Raw genomic sequence first — 25,705 nt, 5'->3', positions numbered from 1 at the left:
ATTTTGAGTACCTAGCACAGTACCTGGGAGATGGTGTGCACTTAATAAATACTAATTGGCTGACTGACACTGTCTTTCATAGCCCATCACCTTCTCTCCAACTACATGTCCTCCTCATTGTTCTGGATTTTATGGTCCACCATAACCTTTCTCCAATCTGATTTACTAGTCATTTTATATCACTTCCATTTATTCCTTGGATATTTTAGCCAGACTAGGCCAACAGTAGTTTTCTGAATTAGACATGTGGTCTTCCACTTCCATGTATCCTCATAGACTGTCTCCAGTGAATGGTCTATGCCTTTATCTCAACATCTGTGAATCCTTATCTGCCTTCAGACTCAGATCACTCAACACCTTATCTATGGAGTTTTCAGTAACTCCCTAGACCAACTGAAATTCCAATACAACCTTAGTTTTTCCTCTCACACCTTGGAGGGACATCTCTTTGGCCCTTCCTATTTGTCACCTTTTATTATATTAACTCTTTGCTTGCTATATTTCCTGCCCTGACCCCCCAAAGAGTCTTTAAGCTCTATTAGGGCAAGAACTAGGTATATTTTCAGCTATATATCCCAATATCCTATCAGGGGCAAAGTAAACGGAATAAACATTTATATAATGACTGTTATGTATTAGGAATTCTGCTAAGCACTTTACAAATTTTATGTCATTTGATCCTCACAACAATCCTATGAGGTAGGTGCCATTATTATTCCCTTTTTACAGTTGAGGAAACTGAGACAAATAGCAATTAAGTGACTTGTTCAAGGTCGCACACCTAGTAAGTGTCTGAGGCCAGATTTGAACTCAGATATGCCTGACACCAGGTCCAATGCTCTATGAATTATGTCACCACTTAATAAGCCCTTAGCACAGCATCTAACATTTTAATCATGTTAGTGAAAGATTGTTGAATGAATGAAAGTGGAAATGGTGAACAATCTGTGGGTATTTTTTGATGAAGTATGCTGACTTGATTATTCCATGTATTCTGAAGTCTTAAAGGAAATTTAAGCTTAGTGTCTATCACATTGTCTACAAATAGTAGAAATTTAATAAATTGTTCTTGAAATGAATCAAATTGGGGTGGCTAGGTATTGCAGTGAATAGAGCACCAGCCCTGGAGTCAGGCAGACCTGAGTTCAAATGCAACCTCAGATATTTTACACAAAAACTAGCCATCTAACCTTAGGCAAGTAACTTAACCCCAATTGTCCTACCTTCCCCCCTCTAAAAAGCAAATAAATAAATAAATAAATAAATAAATAAATAAATTGAATTGTTGATTGATTCTGTGATATCAAATGAAACAAATAGTCAGTCAATGTTAAACAAATGCCACATGATCAAAATCAGTTCTGGACATATGTAGCATTACTACTTGTATTTCTAAAGCTATTTTTGACTATATTTGAAATAAGTACTGTATTCCATCACCATTAGTTCCTTAAAGGGGTGGAAAAAAAGATGCTCTTAAAAAATTAATGCTGGGAATTTGAATTCTTCTTACTAAACACCTTAAATTTAAAAGGAAGCATAAATCCACCTTTAGGAACCTAAAATGAAGAATTAATTGGAAAATCATTTTTCATTAGTAAGTCATGACCTATTTTCTCCCTTCAAGTGTGTCTATCAAAAGGGGTTTTCCAGTTTACACAAAGTACTTCTCATATCACCTCTGCAGCTTTCCCTGAATTTCCAGTGCCCTGTCACTATGGCACATGTAAAATGGATTCTAATGGTCAAATAAGAATTAAATTGTATTAAATAATTACTTTTTTCCTCCCATTTTCCTTTTCAGCTAGTTTCTTTTTTTGCCATTCAGATAGGAAAATCGACAACTGACAAGGACCTAAAAAAATGGCATCAGGAAGCTACAGAGGCAGTTAGGTGATACAGAGGATAGAGCTCTTGATCTGGAGTCAGGAAATCTTGAATTCAAATCAGCCTCAGATATGTGTTCTGTAATTCTTGACAATTCACTTAATTCTCTTGGACTCCATTTCTTCATCTGTAAAATGTTGAGAATAATAGCATGTACTACAGGACATTGTTGTGAGCTTCAAACAAACTAAAACTTGTAAAGCACTTAACCCAATTCCTGGCATAGAATAAGTACTTAGTGATTTTTTCCCCCTCTATCCTCTATTGTATCCTGAGGTGAAATAAGATACTGAGTCCTACCAAAACTATCCCTTTGGGGGAAAATGGAACCAGAGTAAATATACTTTATCTACCCCTCAAAAGATTTTGTTTTGGTGAAATCACATGAGAATGAGCATCTATGTCATTCTTATATGAAAAGTTATCATAGAAGCCATCTAATAATTGTGTATAAGGAAGGGATAAAAGAAAGTCCTATGCTATTTAGTTGATGATGGTGGAAAAAAAAAACTCAAACATATGGACCATCTAAAGATATAATATATTTACAAGGCTTACCTCTTTCTTTTCCTAATCTTTTTTTTTTAAAGAAACCATTGTTAAAAGTACTTCCTTTTCTCTCAGTGATTACCTCCTTCTTGCATTGCCATGTAGTCCAGGGGAAGGAATGAACCAACCATTTATTAAGCGCTTACTACCATGCATTTTATTAAATGCTTTACAGATATCATCTCATTTGATCTTCACAACCCTAAGAGGGTAGGTCCTATTTGTTATACTGATTTTACAGTTGAGGAAACTAAAGATGGTTAACTGAGAAGTTAAGTTCTCTGCCCAAAGTTATACAGTTAGCAAGTATCTAAAATCTGTTTTGAATTAGGTCTTTCTATATCCGGGTCCAGAACTCAATTCATTTGCCCATCCATCTGCACCTATAGCTATAATATCTCCTTCCACTTTAAGGGCAAATAATAGCTTTGTAAATATTAAAATACAAGAGAAGCAGTTTTCATTTCATAACAAATGATCCCATTGTGTACACAATTATATTTTAGTTGAATTAAGATTTATGCTTAAGCTTTGCAGAAACAACTCAGATTTCCACAATGATTCCTACTGAATTCATTATTCTCTGCCTAGCAGATTTTTGAATCACGTTAGCATAACATGCTATAGCAGACTGTTTACAACGCCACACTACTTCCCCTTGTTAGCAGATGGGCTGTTCATTATGACAAGTTTCGGATTCAGCCATTTTTTTTGTCCTGGTAACATACCTTAAAATAAATGAAAATTTTTCTTCCAGATATTGCTGCCTTTTGCCTTAACCCTTGATTTGAGCATTCTTTCAGATATACTATGGTTTATTGCACTGTTTTGGTAGTGAGCTATTCAAATACATTGCTCTGAGCTCTCATCAATGTGCCACTTTACCAGAATAAGCCAAAGGAAACATTTATTCAAAACTAACATATTTAATTAAATGGAAAAGTAAAGTTAAAAACAACAGATAGAGTCAAGTATTAAATGTTATTGGCAGCAATACACAAATGGCTTCCACAACAGAGATGTGTTCCAACAAAGTCAGTTGACTCCCAATTAACTACTCTGTTTGCCAAATTCACCAGGAGAGTGAAACATCCATTCGATGATGAAAAGAGATTAGGATTTAGCAGGCTATTTCTTCTCAGTTATTTCTCTTTCCATCTTGGAATTATACTAACCTTGTAAGCATTGGCTTCATAACAAAAACTGGAGGGTATTTGTGTTTGTTTGTTTTATTTTGTTTTGTTGTATAACAGCAGGAATTGAAGCACTACTGGCTCCTTTCAGGAAGGATAGTAAAAGCCTCTTGCCAGATCTCTCCACACCAACACGGTCTTCATTCCCAGACTAGCTTGTCTCTACAAACCACTTGTGAGACCTCAGCATCACATGCATGTGCCTGACAGTTTTTTCAACTCCTTCTTTACTGAAACATCCCCATTCTTATCAGCCTGCACTTCGTCACTTTCACAAGGCTTCCCTTTTCTCTGCACACTATAAGGAAACAAGCAATCAGTGTGTGCTAGGGGATATTACCATTAGGCAGACCTTCAGGTCCCATACATACCTCTAGGACATGGAGTCCAAGGTAATTTTCCACTAATGAAAAACTGTCTCTCATCCCCAAGCATAATTAAAACAGTGGGTGCATGAACAAATAATACTGCTCTAAACTGGAAAATTTTAAAGTTGTCTCTGCCTCTGTAAATCTAGTCCTTACTATTTTTTTTCTTTTGGTTACTTATATATATATATATATATATATATGTATATGTATATATATATATATTAACATTCTTTTCTTTTAAAAATTTGAGTTCTAAATTCTCCCATTCCCTCCTACTCCTAGACAAAACAACAAGAAGATGTGCAACATGCTATCAATTATGCCTGTGAATCACACAAAACATATTTCTCTACAGGTAATATCACAAAAAAGGAAGAAAAATAAAGCAAGAAAATAATACTTTAATTTACACTCACAGTTAATTAGTTCTCATCATTACAACATTTCTGTTAATGTACACAGTGATGTCCTGGTTCTTTGCATTTCATTTTGCATTAGTTCAAATAGATCTTGCTATTTTTTTTTCTGAGACTACTCCCTTATTATTTCTTTTAACACAATAATATTTCATCACCATCATATGCCACCATTTGTTCAGCCATTCCCCAACTGATTAGCAACTCCTAAATTCCATATTCTTCAATAGCACAGAAAAAGAACTGCTATAAATACTTTTGTATATAGAAGTTCTTATCCTTTTCCTTTGATTTATTTAATACAGACCTAGTAGTGGTATTTCTAGTTCAAAAGGTATGCACAGTTTTATAACTCTTTGGGCTTAGTGGCAGATTCTTCTCCAGAATTATTTAACCAGTTCTCAACCCCATAAAGACCCTAATTCTCATAAGTATGTGATATAATGTAAATATATTTATATATACTCACATGTATACATACATATGCTTATATATGTGTATACATGTATATGTGTGTGTTTATCTGTCTATATCTATAATCCCCTATTATCTCTTTTAGTTAGATATATTTTTGCTTTTGTTCTGTGTAAGATCATAATTTTCATCTCAGCCTTTTACTTCAACTGAAAAATAATAGGTTACCCTTCTGCCTTTTATTTTAGCCCTGTGAACATCTGTTTCAAGTGTGTCTCCTATAAAACAAAAATGAAAACAAAACAAACAAAAATCTTCTTTTTTCTTTTAAATTCTGGTCTCTAATACATTCTACTATCTACTTTCCTTTTATAGGTAAGCTCATCCCAATCACATTAAATTTTGATTATTGTGTATTTCCCTCCATCATATTTTCTTCTATTTCTTCTTCTCTCTTTTTATCCTTTCCCTCTTCCAAAGTGCTTTGTTTCTGAGAACTGCCAAATCTGCCCTCCCTTTTATCATTTCCCTCCCCATGCATTTTATTCCATTCTTCTCCTCTTTCCACATTGGATAAGATAGATTTCTATACCCAACTGAGTATGTATGTATGTATATATAATGTGTCTTTCCTCTTTGAACCAATGATGATAAGAGTGAGGTTCAAGCATTGCCTTTCACCTCCACCATGAAAGATAAAGGGCAATTTTTCACACTTCCTTTTCTTGCTCATTGAATTCTTGGTTTTGTTTAGAAATATTAACAATATAATGAAAGGATGATTTTTTTTTTGTTTATCTTCTTCTATTGACATTACCATTGGCATATTCATTACTAGGGATGTATTGATCATGTTTCTTCTAAATTTTAATCTTTAAATTATTTTCTTTTTATGTATGCGTTATTTTATATGTATTATAGTACCTTTCCTGTCTATGAAAATTGCCTGATCTTCTGTCTTATTTATCCTGTGTATGACATACTTATACATTATTATTTTCATTTTCTCTCCTATTAGATTTTGTGCTCCTCAAAGGCATAAACTTTGTTATGCATTTTTTTGCACCTCCAGTGCTTAGCACTGTGCCTAACACATAGTAGGCACCTAATAAGCATTTATTGAATTACTAACTAAACTTTCCAACAAAAAAGAAGGTTAGAATAGGAAAATCAATAGATTATATTTTCCCACATATAACTGGAAAGATGTAGTAGATGATGGTAACATCTTTGAAACACAGATGAGCTCATAAATTTATTTGACTTTTGTTCACCAAAATTTCTGACCTATAAGAAAAAAAAAAGCTAGCATATAAACTGTTGTTAATCTCTTGGATCATCCACACTGCCAAAATTTACACACACACACACACACACACACACACATTCACATATACATATTTTGAAGTTGAAATTATTTCAAGAAATATTTGATAAAGGTGAAAAAAAGTATTTATAAAAACAAAAATCAGTTAAACCATAAATTCATTCATTCAGCAGACTTTCTCTGATGACCTGCTGTCTTTCAGTCAAAAATGATAAAATAGAACATTTTATAACTGTCTTTTTTTCCCTTTTGTGATTAGAACATAATAGGCTATTGATGAAAGTCTGTTGGATGAATTAATTTGTCATCTAAATAGTTTTTGTTTCTACCAAGGTTTCATGAAGGTAGCAGAAGGAAACAGGCATAGTCATAATGATAACAATAAAGTTGAATGCAAATGTGAATTAAAGAAGGTACAAAGTATTACATCAGTTCAAATGAAGGGCAATCACTTCAGGCTTGGGGGAGCAAGGAAGGGTTTATAGTATTCAAACATTGAAGCAAAAGCCTGTTTTAAATTATGGTTAAAAAAAGGGGAAAAGTAGTTTATATATTCTGTCTTCTAGAGGAACACATTTTCTCCAGTGAAACTATGATTCTGCTGCTAAGAATATTGCATATTATTATTAAATAACAGAGAAGTAAGTATATTGATGTTGATGATGATAATGATAGGGAAACAAAATCTGAGGGAAGAATGGTTACACTTCTATTCTCACTGAACTCTAGAGATGAGCTGAAAAGAATCAATTCTTGTTGAAATGAATAGATGGCCTAGTGTTGCTGCAATGTTCTTGATTTTTGTTTCTGTTTTCTTTTTTTTTTCCTTCCCTTCTAGTCAATTTATGATGTCCTAGTGATTTATCTACCTGCACTAAATCTGGGGTTTATGTTCCTTTTATCAGTGGTATGGAATTTTAATTAACTTTGGATGGAACATTTTCTTTTAAGTATATATAGGGAGAATTTTTAAACCTAGAATTGAAAAGTTGTGTTTTTTCCCCCTCCAAATGACAAGTTTTCACAAAACTGTCATGAGTGGCTTGATGTAATATCTTTATTCTATTAACCTTTTTTTTTCTTTTTGGAGGGCAATTGGGGTTAACTTGCCCAAGGTTACACGGCTAGTTTTGTGTGTATGTGTGTGTGTGTGTGTGTGTGTGTGTGTGTGTGTGTGTGTGTCTGAGGCCGGAACCGAATTTGGGTCCTACTGACTCCCAGGCTGCGCTTTCCAAATCACTGTGCCACCTAGCCGCCCATTGAATAACTCTTTAATCACCAATAAACATTTCTTAGGAATCTACTACATGTCAAGCATTATTGTGAGCCCTTGACATACAACCAAATACAAAGGACATTCCCTGACCCTGAGGATTTAATAATCTAATGTACTCATTTATCTCCTATGTATTTATCTTTCATCTATTTCTTATCTCTAGTTCTCTCTATATCAATCCTTCAATCTATCATCTTTCTAGCTATCTTACTCTGTATCATCTGTATATTAGTAGTTGGTTAGATAGTAAGTTAACTGGATTAAGAAACCTTGAGTTCTGGTCTGGAGAATGCATTATTCTTACCATAAATGCTTATCAGCTGACTGTCCAACAGCAATAATTAGGTACTGAAGGAGTCATGGTCATTGTTTCAAATCACTATGTAACACTCTATGTCTACCTACATATAAATATATATGGACTCAGAAAAGGTATCCATGCTAGCAGGTCATCAACAACTTGATTGATAAGCTGCAAGGGTGACATAAAAATAGGTTCATTTCAAGGTTTAGGTATTGTAAAATCTTCCTTGTTTCCCCTAAGCTCAATGTGATTGCTCCTTCATATGAATTGCCATACCATTTTGTATCTCCCTTATGGAGCTGTAGTATAGATGGGAACCCTGTACTCAATCTAACAAGATGAAATATTAAAGCATCCATCTTTTCTGAGATGTAGATACTTCTACTGCTACAGATTGCAAGTCACAGATGACTTCTTATTTCATATGATGCTTATCTCTGCCTCTACGTATATCTTCCATGGAGAATTACCCCAAAATGATAGAGACATTTATCTGGTTATCTAACAGTTCATAGATACCAGTGCTACACTCAATATGCACAGATATTATCGTGTTATCTACTTATATGATTTTCATAAGCCCACTTGACTGGACCATTAAATTAGTTTTCTGATTAGTCTCTATTTTCTCCCAACTCAAATCAGTCATCCATTCAGTTGCCAACATTATTTTCCTGGTACTTAATACTTTTTTTTTAAGAAGAAAGAAAACAACTAATGAAAACTTCCTTAAATAACTGCATTACATCTAGGAACAAACATAATGTCCTCTCTTTGACATTTATATCTCTTCAGAATCTTATCTCTCTCTACCTTTCTGGAATTCTTACCTCATGCTCCCTTCTTACTATTCTTTAACCAAGTCATTTCACTTACCATCTCTGTACCTTCACACTGTCCCCTAACCCTCCGCTATGGTTAGAGTATTCTCCCTCCTCATCTCTGCATTTTGACATCTTTAGCTTCTTTCCACTCAAATACTTCCTTCTGCAGGAGGCCTTCCTAGATGCCCCCAGGCACTTGAAACTTTATCTCCAGGGATGATTTCCTTCCATTCCACTATTTAATATGACTATTACTACTATGACTACTATTATAACTACTACAATGGCTACTATGACTACTACTAATGCCATTGCTATTATTATTACTACTACTAATTAATTAATCTTTATCGTTTATTTACTACTTATGATGTGCCAGTAACTACGCAATACATTGTTTTCAGATATTATCTCATTTGATACAAATAAAAACCCTGAGAGGTAGGAACTAGTATTATCTTTATTTTACAGTTGAGAAAACTGAGGCAAACAGAGGTTATGTGACTTGCCCAGAGTCACACAGCTAGTTAGTTTCTGAGAATGGACAATGAACTTAGAACTTCCTGAGCTCAAGTCTAGTACTTTGTGTACTGAGCCACCAAGTTACTCTCTATATTTTATACATATCTGTTTCTTTACATTTTGCCTCCCTCATTAATATACTTGATAAGACTTAAAGGCAAGGCCTGAGTTTGTGTTTCTGAATTTCTTTGTATTCCTGGAACTTAACAGTTTTTGGTACATGAAAGAAAATTAGTAAGTGAATGTTGGTTCTTTAACTGGTTGATTGCATATTTAGCCCTTATCAAAGTACTTTTGTACATATTAACTGCTTAATGCATGTTTTTTTTTTTATTTGTTCACTCATGTATTTATTCATTCAGCTCAAAGGAACCTCAGAGGACATGTTTTCTAACCTCTCCTTTATACCAATTAGGATACTGCCATATCAGTCCTCTCACACATTGTATTTCTAGGCAAAACAGATTATTCAGGTGCCTAAGTAAACTAGAAGCTATTTTAAATGCAATTCAACAAATATTTCTTAGATTCCTACTATGAATGGAGAACTGTCCTAGATGCTAAGTACACAAAGATGAAAAAAAAGATATTTGCCCATGGGCCTCAACTTATCTTATTCTTTATTCCTAGACTACCCTTTCCCTGTACCTTCACTTGTCATAGCTCTTTTCATTTTCAAGATATAACTCAAATGGCACTTGAAATTATGGGTAATATTTAAGATAAGAGAGATAATCAAGTCTGAACCTCCCATTTCATGGAAATTGAAGCCTAGATAGGTGAGGAAAATTGCTAGTTTCATAGATGTAGGCTTCCTTGATCCTCTTAGCCAGAACTGATCACTAATTCTTCTAAATTTCATCAGATCCCTTAACTTTTTATATTGTTACTTTTTCTCTTAAATCATGGTTATTTCAAATCCCAATTTAAGATTTAAGCCTTGTTTGAGATAAAAAAAATTGAGATGAAATGATCCACACTGTAGACATTGTATATATCTGATAAAGTATAGAATATTTCCACTTACTAATTCCATGTCTAGCTCCAGCCAAATGAAAATAATTATTTCATTACTATCTGAAAGCCATTTATTTTTTTTATTTGGTCAGTTTATATATTAAAATTCATCCTTATCTCTGGATCCTTTGGAAAGTATGATTTTATTTCTTCTACTGAATAACTAATATTTTAATGTTTAAACTCAACTCTGCAGGATACATCATTTTGAGGGGTTAATTTTTCATTTTACTAAATTCCATTTGTATCATTTCTCCCTCACAATTCAGAGGGCCACTGCTACCACACACATACATTCCTTGTCCCCATAATCTGCTTTTGCAAGTTCAGGAAATATATTAAAAAATATTGACATAAGTCAAATCCCATATAACTCCTTACAATTTCTTTAACTACAAAAGCCAGTATATTCTTTCCTTGACAACATTCCCTATATGTTTGAATGCTAATATTGAAATGTAAGCTTCTAGAGCATAGGAGATCTTTTACTTTTTTTTTTATACCCACCACTTAGCACTGTTTGGGGCACATAGTAAGCCTTTATTATTTATTTATTTAGAACATTACACCCTTCCTTTAAACTTTTGTTTCTTGTAACTACTGAGTAACCTATTTTTTTCCTGATTACTCTCTTTAGAATTTGAGGCTTTTAAAAATGCATTTAAAATTTTTAAAAATAGTTCATTAATGTTATAGTCCTAAAGCTTGACTCTATATCTCAATTAGTTGAAGTTATTAATCTTTTATTTGGTATACTGTGTATTCTACTAATCTATTCTTTACTAATAATCATATTTCTAGATAATTTCTGTAGATTAAGCAATAACTAGCAGCTATTTTGCTCAATTATATGCCAGTAGATCTAACAGTCTAAGAGAAAAGGATAAATATTTAAAAAATAAATTATAAAGATGAAATGAAGAAATAATATTTTTAAAAATTTTACAAAAAGAAATTGAACTTGATTGAATTGTGTTTATTTATAATAATTGAATTAAAAAAATTGAACAAAAAGAAAGCCATCAATTAACTAAGGAAAAAAAAATTTCCATCTCCAAATGGAATTACAAATGTAATATAAACAAAATAATTAAAGATCAGTTAATTCTAATAATATGTAAACTGTTTGGAGAAAATAGATGAAGTCCTACTAAATCATTTTTTATGACACAAATATGGCACTTCTACCTAAACCAGGAATAGCCAAAACAGAGAAAGACAATTGTAGAACAATTTTCCTAATGAATATTGATACAAAAAATTAAATCCAATATTAATTAAGAAAATACAACAATTTATCCTGAGGATAGCTCACTATGATCAGGTGGGATTTATACCAGGAATTCTGGGCTGCTTGAATATTAGGAAAGCTATCAGCATAATTGGGCATATCAATAAAAACAAACAAACAAAAAAAGAACCTAACAAATCTTATGGGTATCTCAATAGATGCAGAAAAAGCTTTTAAGAAAATATAGCCTCTATTACTATTAAAAACATGAGAGAGAATAGGAATAAATGAAGTTTGCTTTAAAATTATAAGCACTATCTCTCTAAAATCATCAGCAAGTGTTATATGTAATGGCGATTACCTAGAGTAGAGCTGCATAACTTGTGCTTTTTGCTCATCAAAGGGTTGTCCTCTCTGATCTAGGATGTTTTCCTCTACTGTTTTTTTCCGAGGCTGCCCAAAATCCTTTGGTGTGACCCAAAAGGGGACCAGGGGAATGTAAGCAGCCTGCGGGCCATAGTTTATGCAAGCCTGAATTAGAGGCATTTCCAATAAGATAAGGAGTGAAATAAAGATGCCCATTATCACCACTATTATTCAATATTGTATTAGAAATATTAGCCTTAGCAATAAGAGAGAAAAAATTGAAGGAATTAGAATAGGTTATGAGTTAACAAAACTATCACACTTTGCAGATAATATGATTTTATACTCAGAAAATCGACTTAAAATAAACCCTACTTAACACAATTAACAACTTTAGCAAAATTTCAGGATATAAAATAAACCCCCCACAAATCATCAGCATTCCTATATATTACCAACAAAACCCAACAGCAAGAAATAGAAAGAAGTATCCCATTTAAAATAACTGTATACAATAAAATATATGCAATGACAAGAGAAATCCATGAACACAATTAAAAATAACACTTTTTACAAAAATAAAGTCATATCTGAACAATTTTTAAAAAATATCAGTTTCTTGGTGGCAGGGTGAGCTATTATAATAAAAATGACAGTTCTACCTAAATTATTTCACTTATTGCCATATCAATAAAAATATCAAAATATGTTTTACAGAGCTATGAAAATAATAAAATTCATCTGGAAGAAAAAAAGTTAAGAATATCAAAGCAATTAATAAAAAAAAATTCAAAAGGATGTGGTCTAGCCATGCCAGATCTAAAACTATATTATAAACTGGCAATCATCAGATTTGTTTGTTAGTAGCTAAGATAAAGAGTGGTAGATTAATGAAATAGGTTAAGTACAGAAGACACAGCAGTAAATCTCTATCGTAATCTACTGTTTCATAAACCCAGACTGCAGCTTTTAGCATAAGAATTCACTATTTGACAAAAATTGTGGGGAAACTGGAAAAGAGCATGGCAGAAAATAGGGATAGGCCAACATCTCACACCCTATAATAAGATAATTTCAAAATTGGTACATGATTTAGAAATAAGTGATCATACCAGAAACAAATTAGGAGAACAATTAAGAGTTTACCTGTCATATCTATGGAAAAGGGAAAAACTTATGACTAAACAGGAGATAGAGAACATAATTCAAAACAGATAATTTTGATTACATTAATGAATTTTTATTACATTACATTAAAAAGGTTTTTCACAAAGGCAGTGCAACCAATATTAGAAGGAAAACAAAGCTGGGAATGAATTTTTACCACCAGTGTTTCTGATAAACATCTCATTTCTAAAATATATGGAGAATTAACCAAATTTATAAGAATACAAGTCATTACTCATTTTATAAATGGTCAAAGGATATGACCAGGCAGGTTTCCAAAGAAGAAATTAAAGTAAACTGAAGAAAATACATATAAATCACTATTGATAGAGAGATGCAAATTGAAACAACCCCAAGGTGCCACCTCACACCTACAGATTGTCTAATATGACAGAAATGAAAATAATAAATTTTGGAGAAGATGTGGGAAAAACTGAAACACCAGGGCATTATTGGTGGAGTTGTGAACTGATCCAAACATGCAAGAGAACAATTTGGATCCATGCTCAAAATTCAATCAAATTGTACATGCCCTTTGATCTAGCAACATAACCATTACATCTGTACACAAAGAAATCATAAAAAAGAGGGGAAATACTTCAAGTACAAAAGTATTTATAGGAGCTCTTTTTGTGGTGACAATTAAAAATCAAGGGGATGCTCATCAATTGGAAAATGCCTGAAGAAGTTGTGGTATATGAATGTAATGGCATACTACTGTAATGTAAGAAATGATGAGCAGGAAGACTTTAGAAAAAGCTGGAAAGACTTTAAAGAACTGATGCTGAGCGAAGTGAGCTGAATCAGGATAATACTGCATGTACACAATAACAGACACATTGTATGATGACTGATTTGACAGACTTACCTCTTCTCAGCAATGCAAGGACCTAAAACATCTCCAAAAGACTCATGATGAAAAATCCCATCGACAAAGGGGGATAGTTTTGTTTACTTATTTCCTATTCTAATTCCTTCAATTTATTTTCTTTTATTATTACCATAGGTAGCATTACTAGAATAATATTAAATAATTAAGGTGATGTTAGGTTTCCTTGATTAAACCATGATCTTATTGGGGAGATTTCCCACATATCCTCATTACAGAAAATGTTTGTTGGTGGTTATATATAAATACTATGTAATATACTAAGGAAAGCTCCATTTGCCCCTATGCTTTTTAGTCTGTTTAGAAGGAAGGAATGTTGTATTTTGTCGAAAATAATTGTCAGTATCTATTGAGATAATCGCTTTTTTCTCTTTGACATTATTGATTTTATTGGTTATTTATTGTTTTTTATTGATTTAATCAATTATGCCAATGGTTTTCCTAATGATGAACTAAACCTGCATTCTCAAAAAAAATCCCACTTGGTCATAATGCACATTCTTTTTGCTAACATTTTACATTTAAGCTTTTGCATTAATATTTTAAATTTTATTTTATTTATTTTTAAATTTCAGCTTTCACTTGCATAAAATTTAAGTTCTATTATTTTCCCTCTTTCTTCTCTTCCTCCTCCACATGATGACATGCATCCTGATATAGGCTATACATGTACAATCATCTTAAACATATTTCCACAATAGCCATGCTGTAAAAGAATCAGAACAAAAGGGAAAAGTCATGACAAAAAATTACAGCGAGAGAAAATAGTGTTCTTCAATCTGCATTCAGATCCCATAGTCCTATATCTGGACGCGGATAGCATTTTCCATCATTAGTCTTTGTTTTCTTTCTCTGTTTTTGCTTTTCCTAGTTTGGATATAAGCACCATATTTTGTTATAAAAGGAATTTGTTAGAACCCCTTCTTTGCTTATTTTTCCAAATAGTTTCCATAATACTGAAATTATTTTTTTTAAAAGGTTTGGTAGAATTCACTTTTTAATTCTTTAAATCTTAGGATTTTTATTTTTTGGCAGTACATTGATGTTTTTCTCAATTTCTTTTTTTAAGCTAGAATTATTTAAGTATTCTATTTCATTGTCTCTTTATCTAGAATATATATACACAGGCAAACTCAGACACATGCATATGTGTCTGATTTAGGATTTGTAAATAGCAATACATTTCACTTAGATTGCCAGATTCATAGGCATGTATTTGGGCAAAATAACTCACAATAATTGCTTTAATTTCTTGTCAATTGGAGTTGAGCTTACCATTTTCATTTTTTATGCTGATAATTTTGTTTTCTTCCACCTTTTTAAAAATCAAATTAACCCATTTTTTTCTATTTTGTATATATATATATATATTTAAATCAGCTCCAAATTCTATTTAATAAGTTCAATGTTTTTTTTTTCTTACTTTCAGTTTGATTAATCTTTTCTTTGATTTTGAGGCTTTCCAACATGGTTCTTCATTGGGGATTTTTTTTCTTTTTCTAGTTTATTTTAATAGTATGCCCAATTCATTGATTGGTTTTATCATTATTTTATAGATGTAAGCATTTAGATATATATGAATTTTCCCCTTAGTACTGCCACTCCATAAGTTTTGATAGCATGTGTCTCACTGTTATTCTATTTAATGGAATTATTTTTTGTTTCTGCAATTTGTTCTTTGTCCCACTCCTCAAAAATTAGATTATTCATTTCCAAATTAGTTTTTAAACTGTTTCCATGGCCTTTTATTGAATGAATTTTCATTGCATTTTGATCTAAAAAAGGATGCATTTAAAATTTCTGATAATTGTGAGGTTATGATGCCGTAATACATGGTCAGTTATTGGTGTTGGTGTCTTGTACTTGAGAGAAAAAATGTATATTTGTTTTTATTTCTATTGAACTTTTTATAGACATCTATCACATCAATTGTTTGTTCAGTCATTTATCAATTGTCTCTTACTCTTTGTGACCCCATTTGGAGTTTTCCTGTCAAAGATATTTAAGTTGTTTGTCATTTACTTCTCCATCTCATTTTATACATTAGGAGACTGAGACAAACAAGGTTAAATATTTTGCCAGGGTCACAAAGCCTATGAGGGTCTAATCCTGACTTTGAAATCAGTTCTTCCTGATTTCAGGTCCAGCTCTCATTTCTCTGCACCACCTACCTGCCCTGTCATATCTAAATGGCTTAATCTGCCTCCTTAACTTTTTTCTCACTTATTTTTTGATTAAATTTATTTAGTTCTCAGAGGGAAAATTTAGGTCCTCCACTACTATAGTTTAACTGACCATTTTGTTCTATAATTCATTTATCTTTTCCTTTAAGAATTTGGATGCTGTACCATTTGGTGCATATATATTCAGCATTGATATTACTTTAGTGTCTATGGTACCTTTTGCAAGATGTAGTTTCCTTCCTTATCTCTTTTAATTAGATCAGTTTTTGCTATTCCTTTGTCTGAGATCATGCTTGCTACCTCTGCTTTTTTATTACATCAGCTAAAACATAATAGATTCTGCTCCATCCCACTACTTTTACAACATCCATTTCTCTTTAAGTGTTTTTTCTTATAGAATTTTCTTAGAGAAAAAAAAAACTGTAGAATTTTGTTTTGCAATTTACTCTGCTTTTTGGCTTCCACTGATTGGGTTAGTCCTGCTGCTGGCTTGCCAGCATGTTTTTGGCTTACTACAGTTGTTCTGCTCCTAATTTCCTGGATGTGACCTGCTGCTTGCTTCCCAGGGGAGAGCCTGTGCTGGACTACACTCCACTCGCACACCAGTGAGACAGACAGTTATGCTTTCCTTCTCAGTTGTCTTGGGCTATGAAATAATTTCAATCCATCCTTCTGTTAATTCTGCCACTCCATAATTCATTTTATATCTTTATTTTTAAGTTGTGTAGAGGAGTATTTGGAAGAGAGCAGGCCTTTGCTGTATCAGACTTTGTATCAGCCCTGCCTTTGCTGTATCAGACTTTGCCCACCCCTATATCTACTATTGCACTGTAAATCTTAGAAAAGAAGAGATTATGCTTAATTTTTCTTTGCTTCTCCCATTAGCACTAAACATATTATTTGTATAACAATTTGTTAAATTAATTAAAGATATATATTCTTTCATACTTTCGACTCAGATTCGTAAATCTTTGAAAGTAGAAATTTATGGCATCGAGGTAGGCTGTTATACTAGATATCAAGATAATTTCCTTTAGATATCCCCCCTCTGCCACACACACTTACACTCTCACCATGGCAGAGAGTGAACTGCCTACTGACCTCCATAATATAGCCTAATCTGTTGAAGAGGTTGTTTTTCATCTCAAAGTATAAATTTCAGGACCAGGACTATTCAAAGACTTGTATTTCTTTTCTTCTCCTTGAATATGTTCACATTTTTAAATCAGTGCCAAAAAAAGTCATGAACTTTTTGATGCCTAAGTAAACCTATTTGCACAATAATGTAATGCCAACCATGATTCATATGCTAGAAAATTCTTGAAGCAACTATTTGGTTGCATATATATGTATGATTTGTTGGACCACACTTTTGAGTACATATATTTTTTTTCCCCACATGTTCTGCAAAGTCCTGAGACTTAAATCACGGTATATTTCTGTCCTAAAATTCTTAGTCACAATCATCTTTAAAAAAGGAAAACCAAATTATTCCCCTAATGACATTATTATTTTGAATATACCTAGATTTCTTGTGATCTATGTCTCAAACAATGCTTTTTCAAATATTCATTTATTTTTACTGAGGAGTCCAGCTCTTTCTTTCTTTCTTTCTTTCTTTCTTTCTTTCTTTCTTTCTTTCTTTCTTTCTTTCTTTCTTTCTTTCTTTCTTTCTTTCTTTCTTTCTTCTTTCTTCCTTCCTTCCTTTCTTTCTTCCTTCCTTTCTTCCTTTCTTTCTGTTCTTTTTTTTTAAACAAGAAGTTTATTTAAACAACAAGATGTTTGACTCGAAGGGAAAACGATCTAGGATCAATTTCTTTATAGTAATTTATGCCTACTGAGAGACAGAGATTGCCCTACATTTAACAGCTACGTACAAAAAAAGTTATAAAATTGTCCTTGGTTTTACAATGATAAAAGAAAAACATTGAAATTATCCAATTAAACAAGGTATGCAAGGATTTTTTGTGTTTTTTTTTTTTTGTTGTTGTTGTTTTTGTTAAACAGTGAGAGCAAAATAACTTACTGGAATATAAAGATAGAAGTTGAATGAGCATGCCACTAATGGAGAAAAGGGACATTTCCACAGAACCAGTTTGTTTTTTCCCCTCCCTATCTCCATTTGATGTTGGATCAAAACATACCATCGGCCATTTAGTTAAAAAAAAATACGCATTATTCCTGTGCACATACACCAGTTACTTTATGTACAATAAAGGAATGGGGAAGGGAATCAAAGAAGAGAGAAAACTATACTGCAGTAGTCAGGATGTGGATAAACCAAATCTTGGTTTTCTAATTGTGAATGTATTGTTTTCCTTGCGAGCACAGTTCTGGAGTAGAGTTGTAGATTCTCTTTTTAGTAATCGCCTCCTGTCTGCTGCTGGAATACATCAATTGTATCTTCATCCTCCATTTCCAACTGTGCAGGTGTATCTGTTTCATTGATTGGTTGCCCATCAAATCGGAATCTGATCTGCCTCATTGACAAACCCTGTCGTTCACAATAGGCTTTCATTAGTTTACTAAGTGGTGTGTGCCTCTTGATCTTAAATTGCACCACTGAACCATCTTGCCCTGCCACCTTCAAATTAATGTGGTCGTTGTTTTCAGTCTTGACTCCTTCCTTCGGCTTTTCGTCCTCCATGGCGAGCCCATGGGGGTCTCCTCAGCCGCCGCTTTACAAAAGAGGCACCAGGGTGGTCCGCTCCAAGGGAACGGAGAGAGAAGCAGCAGCGGTAGGAGCAGGAGCAGGAGGAGGAGGAAGAGGAAGATGATGGTGGTGATGGTGAGGAAGAGGAGGAGAAGAAAGAGGATGTGGAGGAGGAGGAGGAGGATGAGGAGGAGGAAGAGGAGGAAAAAGAGGAGGAGAAAGAGGAGGAGGAAGAGGAGGAAGAGGAAGAGGAGGAAGAGAAGGAAGAGGAAGAAGAGGAGGAGGAGGAAGAGGAGGAGGAGGAAGAAGAGTCATTCTCTTTCTAAAATCATTACCATTATGTAACTAATTTCATTTACCAGTTCAGTATCTTGTAGCAGCCTCCTCAGTAAATAAAATTAGGAGGTGAATTGGAGGGGTTAAGGAAAGAGACATGAAGAGACACTTGCCATATATAAACTGAATTCCCCCTCCCCCCACCAACAAAAAAAAAAACCAACCTGCTTAGTTTGGAAAACAGAGAGTACTAGGTGTTGTGAAATGGACATGCTGAAGAGGAAAAAAAAACCATCAGTAATTGGGTGGCTATTTTAGATTACAAACAAAAACAACAATAAAAACCAAGCAAATGAAAAACTGCCAATACTACAATTCAAAAGAGAAGCTTGTCTTTTCTCTAATTCTAATAAATTTTATAATGATTAGAAATTAGGCAATAATTGATATTCTTATTTTCATGTGAACTGTTATCTTTCCAATTTTCCTCAAATTTATTCTTATGAAGTTAACCATTTGAATCATGTAAGACTTTTTATTTATTCTTTTAAATTTAATAATATTATATTTCAGCCAAACATCCTAGCTTTTTACATTTTTTTCTTTACAACATTTTATACTTATTAGGTATCCCATCCAGTTTCATGTAATGCAAAATTAATAGTAATGCAATTCATACTGTTATCAAAATTATTGATGAAAAAATGAAATAGCAGACAACCAAGGGCAGGGGCAGGGGAAGTATCTTGAAGAATCTTTAATGGATTTTTTAAATTAAGCCATTTGACCAGTTCTGTATAACCCAAAATGTCTTAATCATGTCTCTCTGTCTTGACAGTGAGGATATCATGATGTGCTAAAGAACAAAGGACTTAGGCTCTTCTCCATTGTTAGAGCGAGGAAGTTCTATGGTTCTGAGAAGGAATTTTTCTACAAAGGAAAGGGATATAGTTGTAATGAAGAGAACAGACAGGACTATTAAAAATACAAAATTCTTTCAGGTGTCAGGTCATATTTCAAGCTACCTTCAGTTGATCCTGATTTCTGTTAGGTCACAATAGTTGGTAATGAATTAATTAGATAATCAATTTAGCTCACATTTGAATACCCTCAGTTAAGGGACATTAAATCTCTTATGATATAAAATGTGTTATTTTTCTTTCCTTTTTTTTAAAAACTCATTTATTAATTTTTAGTTTCTGACATTCACTTCCATAAGATTTTGAGCTCCAGATTTTCTTCCCATCTCTTTTTGCCCACCCCGAGACAATGTAAAATTTAATATAGTTTCTGAATATATTTTTCAACAGTATAATTGTTAACCACATTTTTATTTGTTTTTGCAGTGACCCAGAAAATTTCCCTCCATCTGACTTCTATGTGTTGACCTTACTCTTGCCACTGGAGTTTAACCCTTGAGTGTGTGTGTGTGTGTGTTTATGTGAATTCAAAGATACACAGAGACACCGCTACATAACACAGTAGGTAGAGTGTTGGACCTGGAAGCAGGAAGAACTGAATTTAAATCTGGTATTTGCTTGTGTGTGACCCTGGGGAAGTTACTTAAGTCCTGTTTACTTCACTTTCTTTAATTATAAAATGGGAAAAATACTAGCACCTAATTCCTAGGTTTGTTGTGATAAAAATGACAATATTTGTAGTCTTAAGCTAGCTATTATATATGTACTTATATGAATATGTAACATATATGTTTATTACAGTTTAATGGAAGACTAACTTACTATACTAATAAGTCTTTTGTTTTCCTCATACTTTGTGTTTTCAAAGTGTATAGTTCAACTCATGCTCATTTTCATTCTTCTTATTTGAATTTGATCAAACCAGTCAGCAAGTGCAGACAGAGACATTATGGCTATGCCTATGTCAAGCTTGTTCAGTTTTCCTTATATCAAATCACTGTTCCCTTTAATGTTATTAACCATATCTTAACCATACACTTCTACTGAATTTTGGTTCAAATATCCTACTTGGTTATTATACTTTTAATTTTTACTCAGATGTCTCCTCACATATATAAATACATGAATGACTTCCAACAAATGCAAGAAAAAATAGGGGTGTGAAACTTTCTTAACAAAGGATGTGAGTTTTTATAACCTCTGCTACTTAATGCATTTTGGAACTACTTCTCCTCCCCACCCTCCCCACCATCAACTTATGATCAAAGAACATGTTACACCTCCAAGATATTATTTTACTATGGGATTGTCCTTTCATTCTTTTATTACTTCACTTCAGAAAAGTCCTTTCTTTAGCAAATATCATCCATTCAAAATGCTGAAGATGGGCAGATTGGACTTTTGCCATGACAAGCCGCAGCTGAGCAATAACCTCAATATAAAGTATGTGTGTGCATCTGGGCATTAACTTATGGGTAACAAAGCTGTCACAACAAACCTCAGAATGACATTGTATTATTTTCCCTCCTACTCTTCACCGGTTATTAATAAAGCTTGGTGAATGTAGGATTCCAGCCAGAGGAATGACTAGTGCCCAGAATTGAAGATTTATTGGTTCCCTGCAGTACTTTTACTATATCTATTTTCATTTGGACTTTCATGTACCTTTTATTTGTTAAAAAGTTCTCCAGTCATGAAGAAATCTGCCCATCACCCCTGCCTTTGGGCATAGTTAGGGATAAACAAAGATGAATTGTTAGAAGTAAGGTAAGACACCTTAATCAATGCCTTCACTTTCACCACTCTGCCTCTCAGCTAAGAAGAGATATCAATTTTACACCACTCAAAAGGAAAATCTATATGAGAATCCTTTTAAATGGAGAAGTAGTTAAACAGTCATTAAAGATATTCTGCTGACAGAGGCTTCAGTCCAAGTGAAGTAATTGTACCAATACACAAACATATTTGCATGAAGAACAATGCCTTTTTTCCCTAAAAATAAGTGCCACTGTTATATGATAAGAACAACATTGGCTCTCATATTAGCTAACTTAGGTTAGAATCCCACCTCCACTGCCAATAATCACTATGACCTTGGACAAATCTCTTAAATTCTCAGGGCCTCAATTTCCACAACTATAATGATGGGTTTGAATTAGTCAGCTTCTGAACTTCCTTCTAGCTCTTAATCCATGATCATTTGGAATTGCAATGTATCGAAGAACATGGAAAATGAACTTATTTTAAAGAATCTTAAATCTTAAGCATAAGGAACTTGAAGATTAAAGCACATTATACATTAAGGGTCATGACAGCAGGGGTGGCCAGGTAGCACAGCGAGTAAGAGCACCTGCTCCAGTGCTGAGAAGACCTGGAGATCGAATCCCAGGCTCAGACACTTAGCACCCACCCAGAAACACCTGGACATGTAACCTTGAGCAAGTTACTTAACCCCAATTGCTTAGGGGCAGCCAGGTGACTCAGCAAGTAAGAGCACTGGCTCCAGTGTCGGGATGACCTGGATCAAATCTGGGCTCAGATACTCAGCACCACACCCAGAAATAATAACTGGCTCATGTAACCTTGAGCAAGTTACTTAACCCCAATTGCTTTAAAAAAAAGAGTCATAACAGCATATGATAAATCATATTCATAAATAATACAAGGAATAGGACTAGAACATAACTGAAAGTCTTTCCAACTCTAGGATCCTCAGATTCTAAACTGTCCCTAATGTTACAAGTACTCAAACAAATGAATACACACTGGAATATAAGGGAATTATAAATATAGTGTCACAGGTAAAGAAGAAATATTTGTGGTTTTTGGAGGGTGGTAGATAAGTCACTAATTAGCAAAGGGGAAAGCTTAGAGAGGAGAAAAAGTTGAAAAGAGGAGATGACAAAGCTACTGATGGTAAAAGACCTGCTTATAAACTATAGCAATATCCTGCAATAACCCTCTGTGGGCAAAAAGAATGAGTTTTGTTTCCCTCCCATAAAATAACCCTTTGAAAACTTGAAGACAATGATTAATCACCACCTCAAAGTCTTCTCTCATCATGAATAACAATCCCCAAATCCTTCCAGCTTTCTTCACATAGAATGATATTCTCTCCCAATGTCATGCTGGTTACTTTTCCCTGGTTGTACCCAGATTGTAAATTTCCCTTCTAAAATATATCACATAGAACCAAACACACTCCTTCAGAGAGTAACTGATATGGTTAAGTGTTTTGGTATGAAAGTTCATAAGATTTAGAATTTAAAAGTTCCTTAAAGATCATGAAGAAAAATACCTTTATTTTTAAATTAGTAAACTGAGGGACAAGAAAGATAAAGAACATGTACAGACATGCAAACACAGAACATAGATTAAAACACACCTTTTCTGATCTAAACTTCAGTGTCTACTTACAAATTCCCCTGCTCCCCAAGCAAACATTTCCATCACAAATTATTTTTCTGGATTTTATATAGTATTTGTATTAGCAAAATTCTTGATTTCTCCTGGTTCTGATAAATTAGAAAGCATTAAAAACTGGGAAAGAAAGGGGGGAGAAAGTTCACATTTCAGTTTAAATTCTTTCAGGTTGGATGGAATTTAAGGGAATGACCTAGTGAGGAATGAATTGTTACAGAATATGTCACTTTTTTATTTATCAATTTCATATCTATATTTATCAATATCATATCTATTATTTATTTATTTTTGTATTTATCAAAACCACCCTATACCAAGAAAAAATGCAATATAGGCAAAGTCTATTAAAGTCCTTTCTTTACTTATCCTATGACACTTCTCTATGACAGGTAACAATAAAATTGGATAATCTTAGCAGATTTTATAATTAATACACATCGATCGCATGGACTATAGCAATGTATCCAAGTATTTGAGTGGATTAAATAAATAAACTAACACAACTGAGTATTATTTTTAAATTACTTATTTTGAAAAGATTCATTTATTAAAAACAGATAATGAACACATAACTTTATTCGTATTTCTGTTTTGTTTGTTTGCTGATATCCCCCTTCTCTATTTTTCATTAGATGAGGAATCCAGAAAATATGAAAACATCAAGTACCCAGTAGTACTATGACTTATACCATTTTGATCTTAGTGATCAAGTCCAGTTCCTTAATTTTAAAGCTGAGGAAACTGATTCTGAAGGGGGCAAAATGACTTGCCCAAAGTCATACAGTAAACTTTGCCAGATTCAAACACAGTTCCTCTCCTTCAAAGTTCATGTTACTTCCCCTCCGTTCTCACACTGTTCTGTGCTTGGCAAACTCCTTGTAGACATGGCCTCTGTCATCTAAACTTTGTATCACCCATGATGAATGAATCTGACTTTTACATAGAGTAATCCTTAATGAGTTTTCATTTTAATTGGACAGATTGAAGTTAGCAAATGAGGAAAAAAGAGACAGTGATAATAGGGCAAATACAATAGTAATTTTGACAAAATATGGAAGTCAAATAGAGGATCTGGTTTGAGATCTGAGACTATTTGTTTGGGAAAGGTTGAGTTTTAGTTACTATTGGAATATTCAGGAGAGAACTGTGCAATGTCAGTAGAAAATGAAGGGTTAGACTAAGTAAGGTGGTGAGGGTTAAAAAAGGCATACTAAGTAAAAAAAAGACTAAAAGTGAAGGCTAGATTCTGCTAAAGTTATTATCCAATACATCAAAAATCATACTCAGAGTCAAAATGATTGATCTTATTTAGACAAGACAATATGTTCTTTGGGATTTTGACTTTTTAATGACTTACGTGGAGAAAATGATCATCATTCTTTCAGATTTCATCTTCAACTACCCCTAACTGTAAGGAAGACCCAGCCAGCATCTTTCAAGAAATCATCAAAGTAAACTGCCCTAATCACCTGGAACCAGAGGGCAAAATGGGCACTGAAAGAATTCACCAATCAGCTCAGGAAAGAGATCACAAAATAAAATCTCCAAGGAACATTATACCCAAATTTCAGAACTATCAGGTAAAGGAAAAATACTTGCAAGTGGCCAGAAATACACAGTTCAAATATCTAGATATTGGGGAGCCACAATCAGAATTATATAGGACTTAGTAACTGGAAGAATAAAGGATCAGATCAGATCAGATATTCCAGAGGTAAAAGAAGCCAAGACAACAATGAATAATCACCTAACACGCACAATTAAACATAATACTTCAAGTAAAAAAATGCCATTTAATGAAATAGAAGGATTTCCAGCCTTCATAAGGAGAAGACCAGCATTGACAAGAAATTTGATCTCCAATATCAAGACCCAAGATAAGTCTAAACTTGTAACAAGGGAAAAGAAAACACAAGGGATACGATGTACCTTAAGTGTTTACATTCCTATGTTGGAAGATGATACTTGTAATTCTTAAAATTTGTACCATGAACAGTGTAGCTAGAAAAATATGCATAGATAGAGTGTCCAGGTATAAAGTGAATTTGAGTGAATGATATAAAAATAATTAAGGAATGAGAAAGAAGAATACAATTAGTGCAGAAGGAATAGAAAAGTAGAATGGTATGAATTATTTCACATGAAGAGGTAAAAAAAAAACTATTTCAGCAGAGGGAAAGATAGGAGGGTGGATGAGGAGTATCCCTTGAACCTTATTCTCATCAGTATTTACTCAAAGAGGGAATAATATACACAATCAGTTAAACATAGATATCTAGCTTACCTGAAAGGAAAGTAGGAGGAGAGGAGACTAAGTAGATGGGGGTGAGAGGTCTGACAGAAGAGAAAGCAGACAGGGGAGAGGTGTTAGACAGAAACAAAACACTGGTGAGGAAAGAAGGGACAAAAGAGGGAAGATAAATAATAGGAAAAATAGTTGCAGGACATATGCAGTTAGTAATCATAACTATAAATATTAATGGGATGAACTCTTTCA

General features: G+C 33.4%; 1 pseudogene; it reads right to left on the bottom strand.

The window, feature by feature from the left end:
* Nucleotides 1-17,663: 17,663 nt before the first annotated feature.
* On the bottom strand, nt 17,664-18,583 carry LOC138163083 (small ubiquitin-related modifier 2 pseudogene; annotated as a pseudogene).
* Nucleotides 18,584-25,705: the final 7,122 nt, after the last annotated feature.

The sequence above is a fragment of the Petaurus breviceps genome, unplaced genomic scaffold (genome assembly GCF_028583685.1).
Source record: "Petaurus breviceps papuanus isolate PSGF00001 unplaced genomic scaffold, PetGlider_PUasm1.0 187, whole genome shotgun sequence".
Classification (NCBI taxonomy): domain Eukaryota; kingdom Metazoa; phylum Chordata; class Mammalia; order Diprotodontia; family Petauridae; genus Petaurus; species Petaurus breviceps.
Note: the sequence above shows the minus strand (reverse complement) of the source record. Positions and strands in the feature narration are given on the sequence as shown.